Source organism: Marmota monax, unplaced genomic scaffold (genome assembly GCF_021218885.2).
Source record: "Marmota monax isolate L192 unplaced genomic scaffold, Marmota_monax_Labrador192_F-V1.1 WCK01_AAM20220418_F8-fsc00002, whole genome shotgun sequence".
In the NCBI taxonomy this organism is placed as follows: Eukaryota; Metazoa; Chordata; class Mammalia; order Rodentia; family Sciuridae; genus Marmota; species Marmota monax.
In genome coordinates, this window is record NW_026693571.1 from 27589636 (window position 1) to 27602479 (window position 12844).

General features: G+C 35.2%; 1 protein-coding gene across 7 annotated transcripts in view; it reads left to right on the top strand.

Moving 5' to 3' along the window:
• Fam13a (family with sequence similarity 13 member A) overlaps positions 1-12844 on the top strand; it is a 362563-nt gene that overhangs the window by 94581 nt on the left and 255138 nt on the right. The gene's annotated exons all lie outside the window — the stretch shown is intronic.

A 12844-nucleotide genomic window follows, 5' to 3' on the forward strand; every position in this document is an offset into this window, starting at 1 on the left:
AACTTTTAAGTAATGGTGTTTCATAGGATATGTTAGGGTCTCATGAATAAATACCTCAAACACTGGTTCACCTGATTTCTCATCTTATTCCAGAGCTCTGTGGTAGTAAAGAGTATTTGTTCTTTTAACTCCTTTCTGTTAGTAAATCTTTGGTGATCTACATGTGAGAAATAAAGGTGTAAGTAGAAAACGATTCACTAATTTTGAAACCCTAGGTTCTTGTATATGTAAAAATGAATTTTAAGTAGAATGCTTATTTAATGAGCACTAAACACAGATTCATACATCACTGCTGATTTATAAATTTGGCTGGATTTGGAATTTCTGGTAACTTGTTCTAATTTATCAATCAAAAAATCAATAAGTAAGTTTTTATTGTATGTTCTAATTACTATGATTTTACTTTTTACTATGATAAAATTGCACAACATAAAATTTACCATTTTTAAGGATAAAGTTTAGTGATATTAAGTACATTCACATTGTTTGATCTACTAAATAGCATGTATTTTTAAATTTATGGATACAGAAATCTGTGCAAGGGACTTTCATCATTGAAATATAGTTATAACAGGTAGTATTTATTGAGCACTTACCAAGTATTTTACTTTCTCATTAAACTGATTGATTTCTAAAGAGAAGGACATGATTTAGTTTGTGCTTCAAGCTCTTCTATCTAGGTCAAGGAAAAGCAGACACTTCAACTCCAGTGACCACAGTTAATCCACAAATGTTAAAAAGATTATTAGTGAACCATAATGTTACAAAGATTGTAAATGAAAACTGTCCATTCAGAGATAATTCTTTCAATATGAATTACTAAAAGACAAAACAAAGGAAAGGATGTTTGCAACCATGTTCATAAGGGAAAAAATAGTTTTATTTCTGTTCTAAAGATGGGGTCTTACTATGTTGCTTAACCTAGTCTTGAACTCTCAGACTCAAGGGATCCCCTTGCCTTAGGCTCCCAAGTAGTTAGCACTGCAGGTATGTGCTACTGCACCCAGATAACAATAGTTTGTGTGGTATTTGATGTAAGCCAGGCACAGAACAGTTACACCTTTGCTCATTTAATTTTACATTTTATTGATTGATTGATCAATTGATTGATTTTAGTGCTGGGGTTCAAACCCAGAGCCTTGCACTGCAAGATAAGTACTCTATCACCGAAATACATCACTATTCCCTAATTTTATTTTTAATTTTTTAAATATGTTTTGTTTCCAATTGTAATTGTACATATATTTCATTGAGTCTGTACAATCTGCATTGATTAGATCAGGGTAACTGACATCTCTGTCACTTTAGATATTTATCATTTCTTTACGTTGGGAACATTCAAAATCCTGTCTAATAATGATTTGAAGTATTCAATTAATTATTGTCAAAGACAGTTATCCTAAGATGCTATAGAACATCAGAGGTGATTCCTCCTATTTAACTGCATCCCTTTACCCATTAACCATTTCTCTAGATACCCCTTCCTCCACAACCTTCCCAGGCTCCAGTAACCACTCTTCTGTTCTCTCTTTGAGATCAACATTTTAGCTTTCACACATAAGTGAGAGTATGTAATATTTCCTAACTTATTTTACCTAATATCATGTCCTGCAATTTCATATTTCAGTAAAGGGCAGAATTTCTTTCCTTTTTATGGCTGTATTGCTGATTCCATTGTGTATATATGCCACATTTACTTCATTCATACATTGATGAACATCTAGGCCAATTCCATATCTTGGGAATAGTGCTGCAATTAACAGGAGAGTGCAAGTGTTTCTTTGAAGTGTTGATTTTATTCATTTGGATATATACCAAAAGTAGGATGGCTAGATCATTTGGGAGTCCTATCTTTCATTTTTTGAGGAATCTCCATACTCTTCCATAGGTGGTTGACTATTTGCATTCACACTAACAGTGTATCAGAGTTTCTCTTTCTCCATATCCTCGCCCGCATTTGTTATTTTTGATAATATTTTTTTAACTGGGGTGAAATGATATTTGACTGAGTTTTTGATTTGCATTTCTCTAATGGTTAGTGATGTTGAGCATTTTTTTCAAATACTTGCCTGCCATTTATATATCTTCTTTTAATAAATATCTATTCAAGTCATTTGCCCATTTTTGAATCAGATTATTTGTGTTTTTGCTGTTGAATTATTTGAGTTCCTTATGTGTTCTGGAAATTAATCCCTTTTTAGATGAATTTGAAAATATTTTTTCATATTCTATAAGTCATCCCTTCTTGCTCTCTCTCTCCCCCTCATCCATCCATACATCCCTCCCTCCCTCCCTCCCTCCCTCCCTCCCTTCCTCTCTATTTCCCTTTGGTATAGAGGATGAAACCCAGGGGAACTTAAGCTTTATCCCCAGGCCTTTTTAAATTTTTTTATTTTGAGACAGAGCCTTCCTAAGTTGCTGAGGCTGGCCTGGAGCTTGAAATATTCCTTCTCAGTCTTCCCAGTTGCTGGGAATACAGTCATGTGTCACTGTGCTTGGCATCTCTTCACCTTCTTGATTGTTTCCTTTTGCTGTGCAGAAACTTTTTAGTTTAATGTAATCCCAATAATCAATTTTTGCATTTGCTGCCTCTGTTTTTGGTGTCATATCCAAAATTTTTTTTACCTAGACCAACGTCCAGTGTTTCTTTGCATATGGATATACAGTTTTCCCAGCACAATTCAGTGAAGAAATTTTTCTTTATGCAATGCATGTTCTTTCTATCTTTGTTAGAAACAATTGGCTGTACATCCTTGGATTTATTTCTGGATTTTCTAGTCTGTTCCATCGGTCTATGTGTCTGTTTCTATACCAGGTACCGTAGCTTTGTAGTGTATTTTGAGGGTGGGTATTTTAATGCCTCCAACGTTGGTTCCTTTTTCTCAGAATTGCTTTGGGTATTTGGGGTCTTCTGTGGTTCTCTCAATTTTAATAATTCTATTAAGAATGTCACTGGTATTTTGATAGGAATGGCGTTGAATTTGTAGATCAATTTGAGTGTGTACATTTTGACAAAGGAAAGTTCTTCCAATCTATAAACACAAGATGTCTTTCTGGTTTTGGTTTTTGTTTTTTGTTTTGTATCCTCTTCAATTTTACTGGAGTTTTATAATTTTCATTATAGAAATCAATCACTTCCTTGGTTTAATCTATTTCTAGGTGTTTTTGAGTTGTTTTAAATATTGTGGATGGGACTGGTTTCTTGATTTCCTTCTCAGAAATATTATTATAGGCATATACAAAAAGCTACCTTTTTGTATATTAATATTGTATCCCTGCAACCTTACTATATTTATTTATCAGTTCTGACAGTTTCTTGGGTCTTTTGTTTTTTCTATGTATAAAATAATGTCATCTGCTAACAGAGATGATTTGATTTCCTTCTTTTCTATTCGTATGTCTTTTATTCCTTTTTGTTCATTTGGGGCATGTGTGTATGTGTATGTAGTCCTGGGTTCAATCCCAGGAGGCCAGTGCTCTGTCACTAAGATACATCCAGCCATCTTTTATTTCTTTCTCTTGCCTAACTGCAGAGAATTGTTGAATAAGAGTGGTGGAAGTGATACTGCTTTTGCTATATCTCAATGCTTGTGATATGTTGTGTTTTCATTTTCATTTGTTTCAAGAAAATTCTTATTTTCCCTTGGAATTTCTTCCTAAACCCATTGGTGACTCTCAAGAGGATGTTGTTTAATGTCCATGTATTTCTACAATGTCTTAAGTTCTTGTTGTTGATATCTAGTTTTATTTTCTTTTCTTGTTCCTTATCTTAGCAGAAATCCTTTCAGCTTTTTTCCATTCAGTATGTTGGTGACTGTGGGTTTGTCATGCAGAACCTCATTGTGTTGAGGTATGTTCTTTCTATACCTAATTTTTCATGAAGGGTTAGTAGATTTCACTGAATGCTTTTTCTGAATCTACTGAGATGATCATATGACTTTTGTCCTTTCTGTTTGGTGATATATGTTTGTCAATTGGCTCATGTTGAGCCATCCTTGTACCCACTGGATAAATGTAACTTGATCATAGTATATAATCTTTTTTACATGCTGTTAGATTCAATTTGCTGTATTTTATTGGGAATATCTGCTTCTATGTTCACCAGCGAAAATGGTCTGTAATTTTATTGTTGTGTCTGTGTCTGGTTTTGGTATCAGTGCAATGTTGGTTTCTAGAATGAGTCTGAAAAGATTCCCTCCCTTTAATTACATGGGATACTCTGGGAAGAGAGTTTTTCTGTAAAGTTTTTATAAAATTTAGTGGTGAAGCCCTCTGGTCCTAAATTTTTCTTTATTGGGAGAATTTTTCTTACTAATTTGATCTCGTTATTTGTTACTAGTCTATTCTGATTTTCTTTATCCTCAAGGTAGATCAATTTTGGTAGATTATATGTGCCCAGAAGTTTATCCATTTCTTCTAAGTTTTCTAATTTGTCAGTGTATCATTGATTATAAGTCCTTAATGATCTTTTGTCTTTTGATGATATCAGTTATAATATCTCCTTTTTCATTTCTGATTTCATTTATATGGATCTTTTTATTTTTCTTGATTAGTTTGGCTAAAGCACTTTTCATTTTATTTCTTAAAAGCAACTGATTTGTTTGTTTGTTTTGGTCTGTTATTATTTCTACTGCAATCTTTGTTATTTCTTTCTTAACAATAATTTTGGTTTTGGTTTATTCTGGCCTTTCTCATTTTTTTTAGTTGCATCATTAGGTTGTTCATTTGAATTTTTTAAATGTAAGTAGTTATTCTGAATTTCCCTCTAATACTGCTTTTGCTGTAACTCAATGCTTGTGATATGTTGTGTTTTCATTTTCATTTGTTTCAAGAAAATTCTTATTTTCCCTTGGAATTTCTTCCTAAACCCATTGGTGACTCTCAAGAGGATGTTGTTTAATGTCCATGTATTTCTACAATGTATTAAGTTCTTGTTGTTGATATCTAGTTTTATTCCATTGTGGTCAGAGAATATTTATGCAATGGTTTCAGTTTTTTGATGTTGAGACTTGTTTTGAGGCTTAACAGTCAGTTATCCTGGAGAATGTTCTATGTGCTGATGAGAAGAGCATGTATTCTGTAGCTCTGGGATGGAGTGTCGTGTGCATGTCTGTTGAGTCCATTGGGTCTGCAGTATAGTTTAATGTTTCTTTGTTGATCTGTCCACTGATGAAAGTGGGGTGTTGTATTCATCAACTACTATTGCATTAAAGTTTCTCTTTCCTTTTAATAATATGATAATATTTGCTTTATGTAATAATATGATAATATTTGCTTTATGTAATAATATGATAATATTTGCTTTATGTAATAATATGATAATATTTGCTTTATGTAATTGAGCACTGTGGAGTTGTTACAATTGTTATTTCCTTTTGTTCCATTAATCCCTTTATTGTTATAGAGTGACCTTCTTCATCTCTTTGCACAGTTTTTAACTTAAAAGTCTATTTATCTGACATAAATATAGCTACTCATGCTTGCTTTTGGTTTTTGTTCATGTGGCATATCCTTTCCCATCCCTTTACTTTCAGCACGTGTGTCTTTATTAATGAGATAAGTGCTTAGTAGGAATCATATCATTGAGTCTTTTTCTTAATTTATTCAGCTGATCTATAACTTTTAATTTGATAATTTAGTCCTTTTAAATTCAACATTACTGCTGATAAATAAAGAAAGATGTATTCTTCTTGCTTTTTTAGTTGTTTTATATATGCTATTTCTTTCTTCCTCTCTTGCTGTTCCCCTTTATGGTTCGGAGTTTTCTGCATAGACCAGGTTTGATCCTCTTATTTTCTCTGCAGTGCATCTGAGCTAGTGAGTTTCATCCTTTTGTGTGTTCTTCACGTGGAAGTTACCAGTCTTCTGCTTCTAGGGTAGGAACCCTGCAATGTTTCTTGTGGGCCTCTCTGGTGGGGGAGAATGTCCTCAGGTTTTTCTTGTCCTAGAAAGACTTGATTTCATTTTCCTTTCTGAAGAATAGTTTTTCTGAGCATAACATCCTTGGTTGATAGTTTCTTTTCTTTACGTATTTTGAATAGATCATCTCATTTCTCTCCTGATCTCCTCTCTATTGAGAAATCTGATGTTTGTCTCATGGAGATTTCTTTCTTTTTTTAAAATATTTTTTTAGTTGTAGTTGGACACAATACCTTTATTTAATTTATTTATTTTTATGTGATGCTGAGGATCGAACCCAGGGCTTCACACACGCAAGGCAAATGTTCTGCCACTGAGCCACAACCCCAGCCCTTTGTGGAGATTTCTCATATGTGACAGAATGCTTTTTTCTTGCTGTTTTTTGATTTCTCTCTTTGTCTTGTACTTTTGACAGTTTGATTATAATGTGCCTTGGAGAAGATCTTTTTTTGCTTGTATCAATTAGGGGTTCTTTGAGCTTCCTGGACCTTGAAGTCCCTGTTTTTCCCATAATTTGAAGAGTTTTCTGCAATCATTTTGTTGAATAAGTTTTACATTGCCTTCTCTCTTCACTTTTCTTCTGGAATACCCATAATATGAAAATTTGTTTGCTTAATTACATCCCAAGAATCTCAAAAGCTTTTTTCATTCTCTAATGTGTTTTTACCTGTTTGTTTCACAGGGTTATTTCAAAAGACTTATCTTCAAACTCAGAAATTATTTCTTGTACCTGATCAATTCTGTGGTGGAGGCTCGTAACTGGATTTTTAAATTTAATTTATTGAATTCTTTTGGCGGGGGGTTCTGGAGATTGAACTCAGGGACACTCCACCACTGAGCCACATCCACAGCACTATTTTGTATTTTGTTTAGAGACGGGATCTCACTGAGTTGCTTAGCTCCTTGCTTTTGCTGAGGCTGGCTTTGCAATCCTCCTGCTTCAGCCTCCCAAGCTGCCGGGATTACAGGCATGCGCCACCATGCCTGGCACTTTTATTGAATTCTTTAGCTCCAGAAGTTTTGTTTGGTTCTGTTTTATGAGCTGTATCTGTGAAATTTCTCTCTCATTTCATGAATTGTCTTTCTAATTCCATTGAATTATGTGTCTGTATTTCTTGTATCATTGAGTTTCCTCAAAATCATTATTTTATATTTTTCAGCCAATTTTTCAGTTTTATTTTCTGTGGAGTCTGTTGTTAAGAGTTATTGTGTTTCCTTGGAGGCATCCTGTTACCTTGTTTATTTCATGCTGCTCGTTTATCTATGTTGGTATTTGTGTATCTGGCAGACCAGTTGCCTCTGACAATTTACTGGGTGGCTTTAATAGCACAGTACTTTCTCCTGGCAATGTGTCCTAGGATGTTAATTGGATAGGCTGTGTAGGCTTTGGCTCCAGGTAGGTGCTGTAGTATCTGTGTAGCTTCTTGAGCTGTAATCCAGGCTGGCAGTGTCCCAGTGGTCTAGGCTGCAGAGGTTGGGGAGTGTACTTCCATCTGAGATACAACTCCCTTAAGCAAGCTGGTTTCCTGACAGCTCTGGTTTTTGTGCACCTGGCTGCAGGTGTGGGGCATGTCAGTTTCAGTGGCTTCTATGTAGGAAGAGCCACCCTATTCTGCCCAAGTGGGTAGAGTTTACTGCATCCAGTAGCCAATTAGAGTGCCTATCAGTATCTAGGTGCTGTGTGGAGGCCAGGTGACAGGCGTAGCCCAGATAGGTCACCTTTAGTGTCTGAGTGCTACATGCGTGACTTTACAGGGCCTCTGTGGCTGACCTGCTCAGCAAGTTCTGCCCAGCTGTCAAGGTAGGTGGACAGGCCTCGGTATCTGCTGCTCAGGACTGTGGTGGGCTGAACTTCTGAGAATAGACTGCTCAACTGCTTCTTAAGGCCATTGGAGAGTTGATGGAGCCATTTGGTTGCTTTCTGGGGGCCTCAGCAAGCAAAGACATTCAGGAAAAGCTGCCTGGCTGCTTCTCTGGCTGAGGGTGGGAAGGCAGGACCACTTGGCTACTTTCAGCACAGCAGAAGAGTGGGTAGGGTCACCTATTAATCTGGACCTCATCAGAGGGGACCCCTGAAGATGGACTGCCCAGGTGATTCCTGGGGCTGTGGGTGGAGGGCAGGGCTACCTGGCTAGTTTGCAGGGATGGGGGCAACTGCCTGCCTGCTTCATAGGAACCTGGATAGGCAGGTCTCAAGACGATATTGTACAGCAAGAGCCTTTAGGAGGGCACAGTCTGGGCTAGTTCCTTCTCTGGGGCAAACTAATGGTGCAGTAACTTGGCAGCTCCACAGACTGGGCTTAAGGTCTGTGAGGATTGCAGGCTTATCCAGCAGCACATGCTTCAGGCATTCAGGATGTGAGTGGGGACCCTGGGTTTCTCCTGCTTACCCTTTCCCTGCCTGCTCATTGAATTTTAAATGTGTGTCTATTTGCCAAAATTTTGAATATTTGATTATGTAATGATGATCTTGTCCAGTTAGGTACCAGTTATCTGCTAGACTTCTGAAACTAACTAGAAAGGTTTTCATAATTTTCTATACTTTGTGACCATTGATGATTTATGCTCTATTGCTTAAGCTGTCTACATCTGAAAAATTTTGAAGGAGAACATTCTGATAGCTTTTCAACTTCTTCCATGAATTTTGTAATCACTTTTTTCCCAGTACTGAGGATTGAACCCAGGGCCTTGCATATGCTAGGCAACCTCTGTACCTCTAAACTGCATACCCAGCTCCCAGATTTTTGTCAATTCAGGCTTTTTAACTATTGCTTATGCTAATTTTAATAATTTGGAAATTCCATCTACTCAGATCAACCATTTCACTTAGTTTTGGAAATGTATGTAATACAAAGTTATATAAAAATTATTTTAAAATTTAAAATTTCCTTATCTGTTATAATAATATCTTTTCTCCCTTTTCTAATGTTTATTTTCCTTGGCACTATTTATCTTGATCAGAATAGCAAGTGTTTTCTCTTTATTGTTCTCAAAGGATCCATTCTTATTGAATAAATTTGATTTAAATTTTTATTATTTCATTATTTTCTACTTTTATTAATTTACTTGAATTTCATTGTTTTTCAAGTTTTTACCACAATTTTTTTGTATGAAAAATTTCAGTCATACAATTTGAAAGAGTAGTAAGTATAATGAGCTTACATTTCTCAGTAGCCTGATAAAACAAATGTGCTTTATATTTGTGTACATACATAAATGTATGTTTTTTGTTGATCCATTTGCAAATAAGTTGCAGACCTCAGCTAATTCAATGCTAAATAATTAACCTTGTATCTTTCTCTTTCTCACTTTTCTTGGCATTTTATTCTCTTCACCTTTTTTTAATACTAATTATTTTAATTTTATTTTATTGTTGAAACCTTTTTCTTTTTAAATTTTTTTTTAGTTGTAGGTGGACACAATGCCTTTATTTTTATTTATTTATTTTTATGTGGTGCTGAGGATCGAACCCAGTGCCTCACCTGACTAGGCGAGCTCTCCACTCAGTGGAGCCACAACCCCAGCCCCAAAACCTTTTTCTTTTTAATCAACACATAGTTGTTCATACTTATGGGTGCAGTGTGATATTATATAATATGTAATGATCAACTCATGGTAGTAAGCATTTCCATTTCTTTATCATTTCTTTGTGTTCAGAGCCTTCAAGTTCCTCTCTTCATAAAATATATAATAGGATGTAGTACGGTTCTGTAAAACACTAGAACTTTGTCCTCCTATCTAACTATATTTTGGGACCTGTTTTTCAATCTTTATTAATCTTTTTCACATGCTAATAAGCATGCATTCTATTACTGAGCTGTAACCCCAGCTCTCTATTAATTTGCATCTCTTACAGACGAAGACCTTCTGCTACAGAACCATATTTATTACACCCAAGAAAATAGACAGTTCCACCATATCACTTGAATAGTCCATGTTCAAATATCCAGTTGGTCCCAACAGTGCTTTTACTGCAATCTGTCTAAACAGGATCCAATAGTTCAGTCAGGCTGTTTGGTTGTTAGGATCCTGCCTTAATAGAGAACAGCCTTTCTTCCTTCCTCATGTGCATGCCCACACTCCTTTGTCCTTGTGTAACCACACTGGCTTTTCAGAAACCAGGCGTCATCTTGTGGAACTCTGTGCATTCTGGATCTAAGTATTTCCTCATGGCACTGCTTACCTGTTTTTTGTTTGTTTGTTTGTTTTCTGTTCTTTGTTTTTGCTGTAACCTAAATGTCAGGTATAAAATCTTGGTTAGATTCAAGTCAAATTTTTTGGCAAAAATATTTCACAAGTGATCCTGAGTGCTTTGTATAGCCTCCAGTAGGAGCCACATTGTGGTCATTTGTACCACACTGATGCTTAATTTGTTTTCTTAGTGAAGAGACCACTTTTCAAGTCTCTCCTTGAAAACTATGACATTTCCCTTTGTCATTAACAATAATCTGATGGGTAATTATTTGGGCAAATGTATGTTCCCACCCAGACTTCTCACCAATGGTTTGATTGTCTATTCATGTTCTTAGCCTGAATCATGTCTTTCTTTTGAGGTTACAGGTTCTTGATTTTCTAAATCTATTAGTCTTTTTTTTAAAGTAATATTCTGTAAAGAACTTTCCCTCATCAGTGGAGAATAAACAATATATTTTTGAGCTTTTTTTGTTATTGGTTCATATTAATTATATACAATGGTGGGTTTCATTGTGGCATATATAAAAATATATAATTTGATCAATTTCACTTTCAATGCTCAAGTTACTCCATATTTGGACAGTTGTGGGAGCTCCATTAACCTGCTACTGTGTCCTTTTGATATGACCCTGTAATGGCATTTTTTAACTTTTGGGCCAGAAATGATTTCCCAAGATGGAATTAGCCATTTCTTCAAGAAGACTTGGTTCCTTTTATGGAAGAATATCATTTGGAAGCCAAGCTCTATAGCTTCTAGGCCTTAATGACTTCTAGTTACAAGAAATAATGGATAAATGAATTATTGAATGAATTATTGATTTAAAAAAAGAAATAATGGGTTTATATTGACATTTTTGAGAACAATTTTAGCATTGTAAGATTTTTAATTAACTTCTTTGATTTTGCACTTTCATCTCCATTATGACAATGAAAAATATGCTTTCTAAAAATATAAGCATAATTGTTTATTTTTTTCCTCTACAGTCTAGATAAAATGAATATTTTATATGCAGATATAAGTAAGATGTCAGTTCATTAACAAACCATTGAGTAATGATCATACTATTTACATACTATACAATTCACCATTTAAAGTATATAATCTGATAGTTTTTAGTATGTTCGCAGAATTGTGCAACCATCACTATCGTCAACTTTAGAACATTTCCATCAACCCCCAAATAGATCCTGGACCCATTGGCAGTCACTTCCTATTTCCTTTTATCCCTCTCTCCATCTCTGGACAGCCACTCTTCTACTTTGTGCGTCTAGTGGTTTGCCTCTTTGGATATTATATGTAAATAAAATCATATAACGTGTTCCTTTGGGACTGGCCTCTTTCATTTAGCAAAGTGTTTTCAAGGCCTATTCATGTTGTAGCAGATGTCAGCAGTTTATTGCTTCTTTTAGAGAGTAATATTCCATGTGTAGATAGTCAGCATTTTGTTTATCCTCTCATTGGCTGATGAATGTTTAGGATGCCCCCAGTTCTAATATGAGTAATGCTGCTATAAACATTCATGTACGGGTTTCTACATGGACTTAGGTTTTGTTTTTGTTTTTTTTTTTTCTCTTGGGTATATAATTAAGAGTAGAATTCCTGGATCCCATGGAAACTCTTTAAAATTTTGAAGAACTAAAAATTGTTTATCGACACGACTGCATCACTTTACGTTCCCATCAACAGTGTGTGAGGGAAGCAGTGTCTCCACATCCTTATCGACCCTTGTTATTATCTATCTTGATTCCAGCTGTTGAGTGGGTTTGAAGTACTATTCCATTGTGGTTTTGATTTGCATTTCCTTGATGACTAATGACATTGAGCATCTTTTCATGTGCTCATTGGCCTTGTATATCTTTGAAGAAATGTCTATCCAGACCTCTGCTCATTTTTTAATTTGGTTGTCTTTATTGAGTTGTAATCATTTTGTTTGTCTGTTTTGTGGTATTGGGGATTAAATCCAAGGGCACTTTACCACTAAGCAACACCTCCAGCCCTTTTAAAATTTTTTAAAAAATTTTGAGACAGGGACTCACTAAGTTGCCCAGGCTAACCTTGAACGTGCATTCCTTTGCTTCCGCCTCCCAAGGCACTCCTCTGTGCCCAATTTATTATAGTCCTTTTTAAATATATTTTGTATACAATTTCCATATGGAATATAGGAATTACAAAAATTTTCTTTCATCTTAGAAGTTGCCTTTTAATTTTCTTGATTGTGTCCTTTCAATATGAAAGTTTTTATTTTTTTATTCTTTTGGGTGCTGGGGTTGAACCCAGGGCCTCACATGTGCTAAACATGCTCTAAGACCAAATTGTGACCCTAGCCCAAAAGTTTTTAATTTTGATGATGTCTAACATATGGATTTTTTTCTTTTGTCCCTTCTGCTTTTGGTGTGGATCGTCAAACCAAGATCATGAAGATTTTTTTATGCTTTCTTTTAAGAGGTTTATAATTTTAACTCTTATTTTTAAGGTTAATTTGGAGTTAGCTTTGTGTATGATGAAAAGGGTCCAACTGCATTACTTTACCTGTGAATATTCAGTTGTTCCTGTACTATTGGTTGAAAATCATTTTTCCCTATGGAATTGTCATATCACCCTTGTCAAACGGCAGTTGATCATGACTGTAAGGCTTTATTTCTAGACACTCAATTCTCATCTATAGATATCTATATCTGTCCCTATGCCAATATCACACTATCTTGATTTTTTAGAAAGTTTCAAAACCAG